The following is a 14,277-nucleotide window of genomic DNA, read 5'->3' on the forward strand; positions in this document are numbered from 1 at the left end:
TGTTCTTAGGACCAAATTTACCACTTGTGTAAACTGGCCTATATCCTTCAAAGTCTGTTGAAAAATTCTGAGCACAAAAAGTTAATTAGAAGTGTTAGAGCAGGCCTATAGTTTCCTTTTTGAAAAGGCAAAGTCAGCTGGTCCATAAAGGTCATATTCCATGTCCCGGCCCCACAGGCACAGCACAGGATGGCTCCCTTGCTCTCAGACCAGGGTGCAGCTGATGAAACAGGTTGTAAAATATTAGCATGAGCCCAACAGCAGCTCTTAGTGTTGCAGGGGAAAACAACGCTTCCCTCTTTCCTGTTTTAAATGCAATTGCCTGTCATTAAAAGCTAATTCCATCAGCCACAGCCTTTCAGAATGGAGTGAAGGATATGATCTTTCAGCATCTCTGTGCTCCCAAACACCCTGGCAAGAACCTGAACCTCCTCCAGATTTTACAGATGTCAGGGACACGAGCAAAGAAACAGAAATCCCTGGAGATTTCTTGCTTCTGCAAGTATTAATGATTTGCACCACAGCAATGACACAGGCTGTAGCACAGCTGCTCTCTGCCGAGCCTGCAGGCCAAACGGGTGAGATAGGTGTGAGGAGAGGAAGAGGCTGGACATAACCAAGGTTATTTGGTAGGACTGAAGCGAGGGTGAGACCAGAGCACAACCGTCACATTTACCTTAGGGTTTCCCTAGGGAAGTCTTATGACCTGCCCTGCTGTAGGCCTGCATTTCCACGCACAGGGTCAGGTATGTAGGGGGAAAGAAGGCAGCTGTACTCCTTCTGCAGCCTCCACCCTGCTCAGCCGCTGCTTCTGCTTACATACCAGGAGCACGGTGGTGATGCTGTGTGCTGCCCTCTCCACCACTGTGACTGTAGATGGCTCCAGCCTGTCACCAGAAGCAGAGAAACAGGCACAAATAAAGAGACTAAAAAAAACCCCCAACCTTAAATCATGAACACTTCCTCTTCTTTCTGCAGGCTTTTTTGGTTGTGGCTTCTTTGTGGGGTTTTTTTTTGGTAACCTCATTGAGAAAACCCCATCCAATTAGAAATGGAGATGCGGGTAAGCCATGAGCTGTGGCTAGCTGTCACAGCAGCTTTAGCCACTTTGTAGTTGTTTTCTCACTGGGGAAAAAACAGATGCAAGTACTTATAGTATCTGACTGCCAAACCTAAGGAAAAAGAACTCATTTCCTCAACAGCTATTGTGCCCTTCTGGGGGAGTGTGAAGTGCATTTACTTTGTGGGGAGAGTAAAAGCTGGGGAGGTGGCAGACACGAGAAAGTTCTCTTCCTGAATGTGTCAGGAAGACAATTTCTTCTTTGTAGAAAAAAAGTAAGAAATACTATAGTAGGAAGAGCAGATACTAGGGCTGTGGCAGAAGAAGATCAGTCACACAGATGGACCACAACTGGGACATGTGGGTGTGGAGATGAAGAAGGATGCTTGCCCTCATAGTGGCAGTGAATTAACAGGTACAGTAAATTTATGTCTTGTGGTCACCTTTTGGGGGAGGAAATGAATTGCCAACAGCAGCAGCAACAACAAAGAGTCATGACAAACCCATCCGGAGGACCGCAGCAGTGACCTCGGATTTAGCTGCAGCTGTATTTTCAGCTGGTGGAGAGTGCTGGTGAAGCGAGGCAGCAGCGCTGCCACAGGGTCTACACCCAGCAGGTCCTTTCAAGGATTCAGGATGGAGTTAATATGCACATTGTTGCTGTTAGATGAGGTTTCATCTGTCTGCTGCCTATAAGGACCCAGGAAATGTCCTTGGGAGGGCTAGAACCCAGGAAACCTGGCTGTGGCAAAAAGCCCATTAGCTTCAGAAAATTGCTAGAAAGGGTTTTCCTAGAGCCTCAACCCATCATGGTGATGGGCAGCCTTACCCCTGCGGAAGCCCCTTGCTATGCCCCAATGTGATGCTGTGCAAGTCTGGGCCAAGCTGTGCTCAAGGGCAGATTTTACCCATGGAGGTGGAGAATGACCCCAGGGCCTCTGCGGGTCGGAGGCAGGCAGGACATGGTACATCTTGTGACAGCCAGGACAGACAATGGGACACATCTATTAAGTTCTTGTTTCACATAGAGGAGCTTCTGATGACTCTCCCCTTGCCATGGAACTGTGCTCCAACTCCCTCCCTGTGGATTATGTGGAAATTGAGTGAAACCAATACAGTAATATCTTGCCGAATTTGCAGAAGCCATAGCTTTGGGAAGTGAACAATCTCATGCATCTCAATGGGATTATTACCTCCTGAGTTTAGAGCTAGCAATTCAAGTAGAACCATGATGAGCTATTTTACTTTTGATCACTTAGATGATGCATCTATCTTATTCCATGGTGTCAAACTGCCTCTCGTGTCTGCACGTGCTCTCAAGCCCAGCTGCACAAACTCACGTCTTTCCACCAGACAATTTAGATGTAATTGTATCTCATCAAGGAGAAAATCAGTAGCACTCTGCAAACCTAGAATGTGGGCAGTATTAAATACATGGCAGTTAATATCAGGATAAACAAAATACAGGCTGCTGAAAAACTTCAATTTTCTCCAAGGAGTTCTCTCTTACTCCTCTGTTTTTCCTTTAATCAACATTTTCAGTGAATACAGCACAGAAATTCTGTGACATCTTTGCTAAATCTGGGCCCTTGCTGCAGAAGACATACAAAATCCTGTCAGATAAATTTACAACAAACTAATTCCTCCTTCTAAAAGGGGGGCAAAGACAGTTTCTTGACACTAAGAAACAGCCTAATGTGGGCATATAATGCTATTTTAGTGTCATAACCTATCTTCTCCATCTCCAAAAGAGCCCATATCTTCTGTAGATTCCTTGTTGTATTTGCCATTTGAATATCTCAGACCAAAAATGGTATCTACAGTGTCACTGGCTGCTATCGTTTAACTGTCTGAATTGCTTCCTAACTAGGAGGTGTCTAGGAAGAGTTAGATGCCATTTGCTGTGGCCACAAGTGGCCCAAGGGAAGTGGCCTGGAAGCCAGCCCCTTCCCCATCTGTGTAGCAATACTGAGAGCTGATGCTTGGTCTCGTGGCTGATGTTGTCTAAAGGGAAAATAGTACTGGGGAAACAGGGAGCAGTTTCTTACACCTGTTTGTGTGAAGGCAGAACAGGCTGCTGCTGGCCCAGGTGCCTGGTGGGGCAGGTGAAGGTACAGGCTGGGAATCAGCACCAGCAGCTTTAGTAGTGACTCCCATGTATGGATCTGTGAGATGAAAACATCTGGAGTCATAAAACAGTGAATGTGCAAATAAACAAATGTAGAGGTTGTTGCAGATTTGATGAGTACTTTGTCAAACATGTCATTTTATTTAAAGAATATGGAAAACATCAAATACAAAAGTGGTGACTGATTTCAGAAACTTGAGTCTCACCTGGATATTCTGCTTCTTCACATTCTTTTTGTCTTTTGCTCATTACTGTTGTCTTCAACTACTATTAAGGCACCTTTGGGAGCCTCCTTTGATTTTCTGCATTTTTGATTCTCGTAAAACCTGCTCTTCCCTTTCCTCTACAGTGGCCTTTCTTCCCTGTAGTGTATCCATTCTTCATCAGCTGGGAGCTCACACATGCACACAGTTCCCAAGATGCAATCACATGTGCTGACCATTGCAATCTTCTTGCCTGACTCTGCTCTCTGTCACACTCTAAGGCTCCTAAAATGATTTCTGTACAATTCACACTTGGCTGTGTGCAAATCAGACCTCTGTGTTTTTCTGAACATGTTTTTCAACAGGTGAGTCAGAATGGAAATAGTTTTGTCCCTTAAGGTACCTTTATTGCAGCATCTCTTTCCACAGGTAAAGTTCGTAATGTCCCAGTGCACACATAGCAAGTATGTGGATGTGAATGCATTGCACTGGTGGACGGTGCCATTGGCATGATGTCTTAGGTCAGTGTACAGATTGAGATGCACCAGGAATTCCAGCCAGACTGGTTTTCCAAGCCTGTAGGTGAGAATGCTGTAAAATGAAAAAGACTGGAGTATTACTTAACTATGTGTCTTACATGGGGATGTAGGGGTGGGTATTATTTAAATAGGCCTGTTATTTTGCTACAATTACTTACTGGTGGTGCATAGACTAGGGACACTAGCTAGCAGCTCTTTGGTGTTGGGATGCTATGCTTGTCCTCCACCACCTAGAAGATATGCTCTGAACTCCACTTACTTAACAGCAAGGGAAAGCCTTTATCAGAGAGGATACAGTAAGAGTTTCACAGAAATGCTTTTTCAGCAGCTTCACAAGCCCCTCCTTGTGATTTAGAAGGAACAGCAAAGAGCCTGACTTGCTCAAAACTCCTGTTTGGATGTCTGTCTTTAGTTAGGGGAAAAATCTTTAACACAGAGCCTGTCCCAGTGAATCACTGTTGCACAGCTGCAGTATGAGCAGTGTCTCACCACCGGGCACATGCACATTCAGCGGAGCTGCCTGTGTGGCACTGGTGCTGATGCTTCCCCAGGACTTCCTTCTGGGTCTGTTCTGCAAAACCCCGTGGTTTCTGTAAGGGTGCACAGTTCACTGAGGTCACTGGCAGCTACATATTTTAACACATGCTTAAAATTAAGGATATTTTCAAGGGGTTTTCTGAATTAGGATTCAGGAACTCAGCCTCTCCCATGTTCCTCATTAGAGGTGCTGTGATTTTACTTCGAGCTGCAGATCTATTGATTTACATTCAGAAGAGAAAAGGAAAATCAATGATGAGTGGAACAACTGTGGGGTGAACTGCACATAGGCGAGGTCTGTAAGAGCGAGGTTGGAGGAAAACTGCAGCCATTTCGAGATGCTCAGAGTCTCTTTTCCCCTGAACTCTGTCTTGAAAGAAATAAACATTCTTATTTTAATCAAGAGGTTTAGTGATCCTCCCTTATAAGCCTCACAACATAAATCACATTTCTGAGAGCAGGATGGCAAAGACTGATGGCTAGCCACTCCTGCAAAAGCAGCCTCTGCTGGGATGCACCATGTTTTCATATTCTACTGGTGAGACACCTGTCATGTTATGTGTTGATTTTTCCTTTGTTTGTCAAAGGCACGGTTTATGTATGGGGACTAATCCTCTGATCCCTATAGGAAAAAGAACAAAGATCATTTGTTTCCAATGAGCTTTAAATGAAAATCCAGAGTGCCTAATTAGGTAACTTCTTAACTCCCTGACTACTGCAGTCTGTTGAGCACTGTTTCTTGCCTTGCCCGACTGTTGAACACTGTCCGTCTGCCTGTGACCCTTTCACAGAAATAGGACGTTAGGGTGCATCTGCCTCCTGCCTGCTGACATCCCAATTTCTCTTGCAAGAGTTTGTGATTTCTGGAGCACTGATGTACAAGCCACCCCTCTCTGACAGTGTGCTAACTGAAGCAGATAGACACACCAGCTCTGAAAAATTGCCAAAGTTCTGATCATTCTTTATGCAGCTAACACAGGAGCTGTGGATATCTTGATAAAACCTACACGGATTTTTATTTCTGTTTCCTTAGTGGGCCAGGGCTTTTCTCACGTTGAGAGCAAAGCCCTGCCTGCGCAGCACCCTATTTCTCCCTCCTATTTACTGCTGACTTCTCCCTTGTACCTTGCTGGCTCCTGCAAGAGAGGTCTTTGCTGCTGGTGCTTTTTTCTTTTTCAATTTCTTTTTTCCTCTTTCTCTCATTCCAAAAGGCTTAATTTCCCTTGTAATCTCTCATCAGGTGAATTCCTAATCAGCCTCATCGAGCGATGCTTCTGCCCAGCAAAGCGTTGCCTGGCTACAACCTGTCTGGCGTTAGGAGCTGAAAAACTGCCTTTACCCAGAATCACAATGTAGCTTTGTCCAAAGGTGTGCCACCTAAATGGATGGTCATCAAAGTTTAATGACCTCATTAGTACTTGTTTGCAGAGTGCAAAAGCAAGCACTTTCACTTTCTGTGAGACACAGATTAAAACAAAAGAAAAAGGGAAAGGAAAAGGCAAAGGAGACTCATTTTCAAGACAACTGGCAGCCAGCCCAGTATGAGCAAAGGTGAACCACCCTTAGCAGACAGCAACAGGTACTGCTAATCATAGACAGTTTTCTGCATTGCCATACTATTACTTCTGTGAATGTGTATATACATCCCTGAATACATGGGAAGTCAGTGGGAATACACAACCCAGTCAGGAATATGTATTTCTCCAATTTCAGGTGACAGTAAAATGACTGCAGGTCTGAAAACTCATGGGTTTCTGAGCTTTGTATTAGACTGATGGACGAAAAGTCTACTCCAAGAATGACTCCCACAGTGAGAAAACTGTCCTTAAGCTGGACCATGAAACGCAAACATCAAAACCATTGCCATCATAATTAATACTAATTGTGTATTTTTATGCTACTGTAACTGCACTGGTGTGGAACAGAGTGGACTAAATCCTTGAGAGGCAAGTGTGGAATAATTGAAAGTCGTGTCTGGTGCAATTTGTGGTCTCAGGGAAAGTTCCTAAAGGCCCTGGGGTTCGCTGGTGAGGTTCATCTCACCTAACTTGAAGGACTTGAAATATAGGTGCTCTTTATGCCTCAGTCACTAACGTCTCCTCTAGTCAGAGAAGAGAAACAGGCAAAGGGTGAAAGGGTGCATCATCCATGTTCATCCAGGTCTCTGTTCCACTTTGATGACTGAGACTAGGTACCTAACTTAGAAACAGATAAAATTAAATTGAATGAACCCTATCCTGAGATATTATATAAAATCAACCCTTCTTACAATGTTTCCACAGAGCTGTTGCCATGCCACAAAAGTCATAACCAGCAAGAAGACTGGCTAGAGTAGAAGAAATGTTCTGGTTCAGGTACAACATAGCAGTGTTAAGGCAGAGAAAGTCCTGGGAGAGGAAAATATGCCATGTTTTGCTTTCACCATTAGTATTTCAGAAGTGAATCTCTCAGAAAATAGGAGGACAAAACTGAGAGTCACCACAGCAGTATTTAATATAAGGAGCTGTATTTTTTTAGAGGAAAGCCATGAAAGAGTTTTAAGAGGGAACCATGGGGCGGCCAAAATGCTACATAGATGGGGGACAGAGGGCAGTCAGCCCAACCGTCAGGTCAGCTGAGACCCTAAGCACTTAGGAGAAACCTGCTATAATGTTTAAGTGTAATTAACATTTCCATTTTACTGGCATATCTTTTTCCTGCTTACTAGCTTTTGCCTGTGATTTTTCACATGTCCACTGCTTTATTAGAGTAAATTTCTTTAAGTTTCGTTGATGTTAGAAATTATCTTTAACAGGCATAAATTTCTTTACTACTCCAGGGTCGACTAATCCAAAAATAAAATGGTGTCTGCTGGTGAAACAGATGCAAATCTCTGAGCCTTAAAGAGCAGAGCATGCAAGTCAGTGTGGGGGCTGGTACTGTCAGCACGCAAAGCAAGCAGAATGAGGTTAAACAGCATCCTCTGGCATGGCATATGCCACAGAAGGGCATCTGCTGCTGTTATCTCCTCCTGTGAGCATTTTTGAGAGTTCAACAATTTTCCCATTCAATACAAAGACAATGCATGGCTTTCAAAGGTTGTTATGACACATGGGGGAGACCCTTTAGCTGGTATCACTGTTGATACCAGATTGAGAGCACTGAGAAAAGCTACTGAGTGGTGAAGTTCAAGGCATTAAGCTTGCTCAGGATAAGCAAGGGCTTGACTTGCAGTCATCCTCTTCCCTGGTCAGTGCCGTAAGCTCCAGGGCTGTCACCAGATGGGATCTGCCTCTTGCCCAGCAGATTCTGCAAAGACTAGCTAAGGGAAAATGCATAGATGCAAGTTTCTATGAAGATTTTGGACTGGTTGTGGTTATTGTTGTATGTGTACCTCTTGAAGGAGTACTGTACTGAAAAGTTAGTGACATGACCTAGTCACACTGTTGTGATGGCCATGGACTACTCCTCTGTGTGATGCTGGGAGGTAACTTAGGAAGGCAAATTGGTTTGCAGTCACTCTGCAGAGAACCACAGCTCCAAGGGAAAATCCTTAGGGTTTCATGCCATGAAAAAGGTTGACATTATTATGTTAGCTGCTATCCTAAAAGGAGAAAGGACAGTCCGTATCCCGTAGAGTTTTCTCCAGGTGTCTCTGAATTAAGTGTTTAGAGGAAAGGATCAACAGGTATGTCTTTCTCTAAGGCAGGCTTTATGATCTCCACAATCTAGCAGCCGCAGTTATGCTCTTTGGTGTACAAAGGAAGAAGACCGCCTTCTGCACAAAAAACCCCAAATGAAAACAAAACAGTGAATCTCTATAGGATGGGTTGTACAGGAACTCAAACTAAATGGTCATAGTGGTTCCTTGCGGTTATGCATTATGCGGTTCCTGACTCAGTTATGCATTAGTGAACCTGGAAGTGATTTCTGAGCATGGCACTGGAGGGATAAACCAGGATGGTCTCTTCAAAAAGACATTGAAAAAATGAAAAGATATGAAAAAATCCAGCCTGCCATCTGCACCTCTAAATCCTTTGAGGTTCATGCTTCAGCTACTACTTGCAGTATCAGTTACTAAGCATGTACATGCATGCCAAATAAATGGCTTAAGAAGGTACACATGGGGCACTCACTCTCCTTCCCTCATATAACAGACAAAGGAGGCTCCCTAAATCAGCCCACATGCCATTTCTTTTCTAAATATAGAATTTTTTCCAGCAATGAGAAAGAAGCTAGACAACAGCTTCCCTCATAAGAAATCTTAAACAGCTAAGAAGCTTGATTAATTACTTAGGGATTTCCCTTGGGCTGTTACTAAGGTAACGGGAGTAAAAGTGTTTAAAGATGTCTGAATATGCTGTATGCACTAGAGTACACCATGGCTTTTCAGCAGCACCTTGCATTGCGAGTTTTATGCAGTATTAATGTAAAAAAATGAAAGGTGTGTGGTGTGCATATGTGCTTGTACCCATGAAAGTGCAGAGCCCACACAGTCCTATGAATCCTCAGCTGCATTTGCTGACCACAGAAGAAAATCTGCTTTGGCTTTCAGGAGGATGTAACAGGAAAGGAATATTGATGCCCATGTAAAGGGTGCAGGGCACACTTCTCTTCCTAGCTTTATGATGCCTTAATTTTGCTAGCTGATTAAAAATATTTTCTCCTTCTCTCTCACCGTGTTTGGAGAGACATAGCATTGGCTCAAGGATAGACTCCCGCTCTCCAGGGCTCCTTGCTCAGGTGGAGCCACCCATGCTGTTGCAGGGCCCCCTGCGGTACCCTCCACCACTTGCTTTGACCTGCAGCATGGTGCAGTGTAAAGTCCCTGTGCTAAGCGATGGTGCTGCATAAGTTCCTGTAGTTTCACGCTCCGTAGCGGTAATGGCTTTTCTGGTAAAAACTGGTGAGAAACAAAGCAAGAGGTGGTTATAGTAAACAATATGCCCCTTATTAAAACACCATTACCTTGTGGGTAATCTGAGATCATTTGGTTACAGGGGAGAACAATCATCTTGAGTGATGTTCATGCCAGTATCTTATCAGTGTTCATGCCCAAGGTAGGTAACACAGGATGTGGAGGTAATTAGAAATTTTGGCCACTTATTCAGCCAGAGAAACCATCTCCTCACTAACAGATCTGCTTGCATCCTTAGGAAAGGAGAAGGAGAGTTCAAGACAAAACTAAGGAAAGACATAGCTCACAAGACTGATATGAGATAACAGCTTGTTCTGAGTTAATGACAAACCTCTAGTGGTCTGAGTTTCTCCACCTCCCAGTGAGGTTATTTTTTTTCTCCTTGTCTGACATTCTTCTTCTCCCTAGAGCTTTTGCATGTAGCTCACAGCCTCCTCCCTGTCTCTCACTTCTGACAAATGGCTCTGCCCAGCTCCTCTAACTCTACAGCTGAGCCAACCCAAAGTCTTGGAAGGACTCATGCTGACTTGGTAATTTTTTATTCATTGACATTAATTTACTTTTTATCATGTTCCCAGCAGTGACCACAAGGAAAAACTCTTAAGTTTCCAAAAGGAGCCACTCAAAAATGTGACACTTACAGGGGTTTGTACTATGAGTTGCTGAATACCCATAGCTTTCACTTGGCACCTCACAGGATGCTTATGGCTCAAAATGTGCAAGAAATTAATTCTTCTGGTTTACTGACGCTGCCTGAAAAATAAATAAGAAACATCCTGGAGGAACTGAAATAAATTCTGTGAATATTTCTTGGAAAAACTGGGAAAAATTCCAGTGTGTGAAACAAAAGGCTCCAGTGCAATTTGAAGAGTTTGGTATTTGTCAATATTGTTTGAAAATGTAGTCACAGCATTGCTTTGTGTTACTGCATCCGTATTTTCCTCCCCAAATAGTTTCATCCAAATTGTTGAGTTCTGTGTATCATCTGGAAACCTATGACTACTGTTGCTCGGCTATGACTACTGTTGCTCTGCTAAGCTGTTGAATACCTTTAAACTATCCTTTGAATAGTGCTGCTATCACATAGCTAACCACATAGCCCAGGTAGCTCATTATAGTACAGCAAATTAAAAGTTCTTTGGCTCCCTGTTTCTATACTTCATAAATCACCCACTTTAGGGATATTTAGGAGATATGAGCCTTATTAACAAGATGTTATCACTATTATTTTGAAGCATCTGTCCACCCATGTGTGGTAGGCAATCAAGATGGAGAAGTGTAACTGTTTTACATCACTTTTCCCACAGCAGGCATTTCTTTTTTATAGTCTTGACAAGACAAAGCTCTGCAGGAAGGATAGAGCAGTGACAGAGTTTCATCCTCTCTTCCAGCTCCACTTCCCCTGGATGAAATTTTTTCCCATTGAGCAATCCCTGTTCTAATGAGCTTGTTTCTCTCTCCTGAGAATCGACAAAGCTGTTTCCATGAGTGTATCACAGGGAACAGGTACTGGATGACTTTTTAATCTCTCAGGAAAAGGAGGCAAGCGGGGTGCTGTCTGCAGCAGCCTCCTGTACTGCAGCAGCAAATTTCAGCCTCTAATCCAGCAGCACCTCAGGCACTGGTGACAGTCCTGCCTTCCGCTTCATCTCAGTTTGGATGTGCCACTCCTGCCAGGAGCAGCAGCATCCCAGAGGGTGCTGCCCTGCAGGAAGGGGTGAACCGGTCCCCTGCACCATGACTGCTGTCCCTGCTGGGACTCTCTGCACACAGGGGCGAGACTGGCCTGCCCACTCATCTCACAGCCTGCAGCGTGGCAAGAGGCTGCGTGGACATCTCTGGCCAGCTAAATTCCCACATGGGGATTGCCATTAGAACATCTTGAAAAAACAGGCCACAGTTTCCAGGACCTTTCTTTCTTTTACTTTCTTGGAAGGCAAATATACTGAGTTTTTGCCCTAAATTAACCAAGTCCATGTCAAGAGGACTCTGTAAAATGCATACAGTGTCAGGCAGGGACATTTATATCAGTGTAAGACCATGACTCTAAGATGGCCAAGTAGGGATATGCTGTGGGGCAAGGTAAAACATTCTCAACCCTCTGCTACCAACAAGAAGGATGATTTCTAGCAACTTTTTCCAAGATATTTTCTGGTGTTACATTTCCCAGAACACACCTGTAGAACCAGTAAAGAACACCCAGCAGGTACAGCGATTGATGTTCAAGTGGATTAGTTTAAACTGCTGATAAAAGAAGACCAGACTGTGAAATGGAATATCTGAGCCACGCTTACAGTGAGGGTATGTGTTGAGTACTATTCATTCTTTTGTGGACACGTTGCCTTGACTTGATAGGCAATAACAAGAAGTGTGAAGTGCTGGACTTTTTAAGTGCTTAAACTGTTTGCTCCATGAACTTGAGCCAGAACCTTAAGATAAAGAGAGAAACATGCCCTTGATGAACCCAAAATAGTCCTCAAAGGAGCTTTGAGTAAAAGAACTATTAGAAACTCCCTGCTCCAGCATCATAATGAAACTGTGAGTGCAATTTGAAGTGATAAAAAATGAGGGAACACCAAGTTCATGTGTAACTGCAGTAACACTAGGATGAAAAGCAGTGATCACTTCCAACTGTTCAAGAAACATTTGTGGGAGCTGTTAGGCTCCATGTTTACAACTCAGATTTGAGGGTTTTCAGAGCAGCCTGCACAGTTCTGGGTTCATACGAGACAGAGGACAACAACTGATGATGGTTTTTGTGTTAGTGTAGCAGAAATAGAAAACAAAAGCAAAATGACATGCCCCTTGGCATTTATTACTTTGTTTACTTTCATTTACTTAGAGCTTATTTTTGTATTCTGTGAGCTAATTTCCTTGGGAATTGATAAATAACAACTTCCTGGAATATTTTCACCCCTGCAAAATCTTGGCATGCCTTAACGATCTCTCAGCGAACATAAGGCGTTCAGACAGAATTTCCCACCCTCTCCACCCCCACTGAAAACTGTTTGGAAAAGAATCATGATAAAAGAAAATCTAAGATGTGCTATGAAGCAAGAAGAAGGGGAATAGCTTTTCCTTGGACAGATATCTTTTTGTGAATCATGAATACAAAGTTGCCAAACATCGTAGGTCACTCAAACGTGGAAAAAAAGAACACATTATTAACTGTTTTACTGCTACTGGACTGCTGGGGTAGATCTAGGCACGTGCAGCTCCCTGGATACACTCTGATGGCCCATGGATGGAAAATAAATTAACAGAGGCAAGGAGCAGTGGAAAACCACCAGCAAGTTAAGCCAGAATACATTTGTGATGCGGCTCCTTAGGGCTTCTCTGCTATAAATGATTCTTTCTCCCCCCTGCCTTTAATTTCATATACTTTTTTTTTTTAGTCAATATGATAACTAACATGTGTGAACTACTATGGTATAAAAGCACAATGAAGGCACTTATCACAACAAGATCAGCTCTGTGCTCCTGCCTTGAGGCCTACCTTGGCAAATTTGCCTCATGCTAGAACTAAAATTGCCTTGACTTCGCTGCATTTGTGTCTCAGGATAGGTCTGTTAGTTACCTTTTTAATGGTGAGGATAGACTTTTACACTGTGGTTTTCAGAAATCTTTAAAGTGAAAATCTGATTTATAGCTTTGGAACTGAAGCTGATATACTGGTTTCAAAATGAGTAATAAACACTGATTAGTTGTGAATGGTCAGTGCAGAATTGGCCCATTACTGGCCACCTCTTTCTTGACTTATCTTCCCCTCTATGTCCACTTTTTAATCTGTATTTTGGCTGCCCTAAGCTGAATCTAAGTGGAAAAGAATGAAAATTAACTCAGTAGAAGACACTTTCTGTAGTCTTTCATCTCTGGAAATGCTTTTAATTACCAGATTAATTTACTGTTCATGTAGTGGATTTATTGAGCTTTAGACAATCTTTCAACATTTCATCTGAGGCAGCACACTTGCTTTAAAGTGCTGGTGATAGATGTTTGCTGCTGCTGTTCTAAGCAGGATAGACCCAGATGTAAGCATTGCTTTATGAAAACCATTTTCCTTGCATCTGTCTCTCTAAAACCAGAAAGGATGCAGGTGCAGATCCCAGGCAGTATGATCAACATGCCAAAGTAGTATCGCTGGGACACCATAAAGCCAGAAAAGAGATGGATTTTGACAAAACGTACAATAGCAGAACACAGGAGAAGGAAGAGATGAGAGCATCCATCTCCATTAATCAACAAGGATTACTCCTTTAGTGACAACATGTGGCCATGATGGTGTGTTTTGGTTTAATTGAAGATAGCTGACATTCTTCTGAAAACTTTTAGAGCAACACTAACTGTGGAAGGAGAGGACAGGAAAATTAAACATTTTTTTCCATGCAGATGATGGCTGAGAACTGAATAAGAGTCTAAGAGAAGGTGCAAAGGCAGAAAAAGAAACTTCTGGGCATGGGTGATGAGGATTATTCTTTTAATGGTGCCATAAGACAGTTGGCCAAGACTAGCGGGGGAAGAAATGAGAACTGTAGAGAAGCTGGGTAACAAAAGCTGCAAGGCTGTTCACGTGAAAAACACAGATTCTTCTTTGTGTCCAACGGGCACTTATGGTATAGTTTAACAAGTCCTGACAGCTATCGGTTTCTATGTTGTCTTGTTTGAGAATTTGGAAAAGTCAGGTGCTATTGCAGGTGTGCTTGGGTATTTAAGGCTTCTTCAAGAAGACCTGGTGGGTGCCACCTTGTCACCTCCGTCTATATGAGGGAAGCAGGGGAAAGGTTCTATAGAACACATATCCACGAAGGCAGCACTTCATGTGGGAGCATAGCCCATGCTGTCAGGTGTTAGTGGCCTCCTATCCTCAGTGGGATGGCCACTGAGTCCTTAGATTTCTGATTTGTGTCCCTGTG

The 14,277-nt window shown here is 43.3% G+C and overlaps 1 long non-coding RNA gene across 1 annotated transcript in view; it reads left to right on the forward strand.

Moving 5' to 3' along the window:
* The first annotated feature begins 1,059 nt into the window (after nt 1–1,059).
* Nucleotides 1,060–14,277, forward strand: part of LOC130144947 (uncharacterized) — a 33,107-nt gene continuing 19,889 nt past the window's right edge. The window contains exon 1 of the long non-coding RNA XR_008820319.1: nt 1,060–1,475. This is a non-coding gene — a long non-coding RNA (uncharacterized LOC130144947). The remainder of the gene's footprint in view (nt 1,476–14,277) is intronic.

Source organism: Falco biarmicus, chromosome 2, assembly GCF_023638135.1.
Source record: "Falco biarmicus isolate bFalBia1 chromosome 2, bFalBia1.pri, whole genome shotgun sequence".
Lineage (NCBI taxonomy): Eukaryota > Metazoa > Chordata > Aves > Falconiformes > Falconidae > Falco > Falco biarmicus.